Genomic DNA, 1,349 nt, shown 5'->3' on the forward strand with positions numbered 1-1,349 from the left:
CATTCTGACTGGTGTGAGGTGGAATCTCAGGGTTGTTTTGATTTGCATTTCCCTGATGATTAAGGATGTTGAACATTTTTTCAGGTGCTTCTCGGTATTCCTCAGTTGAGAATTCTTTGTTTAGCTCTGAACCCCATTTTTAATGGGGTTATTTGAATTTCTGGAGTCCAGCTTCTTGAGCTCTTTGTATATATTGAATATTAGTCCCCTATCAGATTTAGGATTGGCAAAAATCCTTTCCCAATCTGTTGGTGGCCTTTTTGGATGTTCACAGTCATCTATAAGATGGAACACAGGGCCCCCAATGGAGAAGCTAGAGAAAGCACCCAAGGAGCTGAAGGGGTCTGCAACCCTATAGGTGGAACAGCAATATGAACTAACCAGTACCCCCCAGAGCTCATATCTCTAGCTGCATATGTAGCAGAAGATGGCCATCACTGGGAGAGGCTCCTTGGTATTGCAAACTTTATATGCCCCAGTACAGGGGAATGCCAGGGCCAAAAAGCAGGAGTGGGTGGGTAGGGGAGCAGGGTGGAGGGAGGGTATAGGGAACTTTCAGGATAGCATTTGAAATGTATATAAAGAAAATATCTAATAAAAATAAATAAAAAATGTATATTGAAATATCAAAAGACTCAGAATGACTAATACCAACAATATAGGTAGGTTTCAAGACTTTAAAATGACATGTCAATCAATACAGGGATGTATTGTCATTGGGGTAGAAATATAGATCAGTAGAACAGAACAAGGAATCTGGAAATAGGTTCACATCTATTCAGCCAGATGATCTTAATGAGAGTACTAATATAACTCAATGGGGAAAGATAGTATTTTTACTTAGTAAATGATGCTGAGGGTTTAGGAATGTACTTCAGTATAGAGGAGCTCTTATCTAGTGTGCATGAGGGCCTTGGTTTAATACCTAGCACCACAAAAAACAAAGAGTGTTAGAACAATAGCCTTTGTGCCTGGTGTTGGTGGCACACACCTTAAATCCCAGGACTTGGGAAGCAGAAGCAGGTGGATCTCTGTACGTTCGAAGCCAGCCTTGTCTACAGAGGGGGGCGGGGGGGGGGGGGAGAGAGAGAGAGTTCCAGAATAGCCAGGGCTACACAGAGAAAAGAAAAGAAGAGAAGAGGAAAGGAAAGGAAAGGAAAGGGAAAGGGAAAAGGAAAAGGAAAAGAAAGGAAAAGGAAAAGGAAAAGGAAAAGGAAAAGGAAAAGGAAAAGGAAAAGGAAAAGGAAAAGGAAAAGGAAAAGGAAAAGGAAAAGAAAAAGAAAAAGAAAAAGAGAAAGCCGAGCGTGGTGGTGCACGCCTTTAATCCCAGCACTTGGGAGGCAGAGACA

The sequence above is a fragment of the Mus caroli genome, chromosome 9 (assembly GCF_900094665.2).
Source record: "Mus caroli chromosome 9, CAROLI_EIJ_v1.1, whole genome shotgun sequence".
Lineage (NCBI taxonomy): Eukaryota > Metazoa > Chordata > Mammalia > Rodentia > Muridae > Mus > Mus caroli.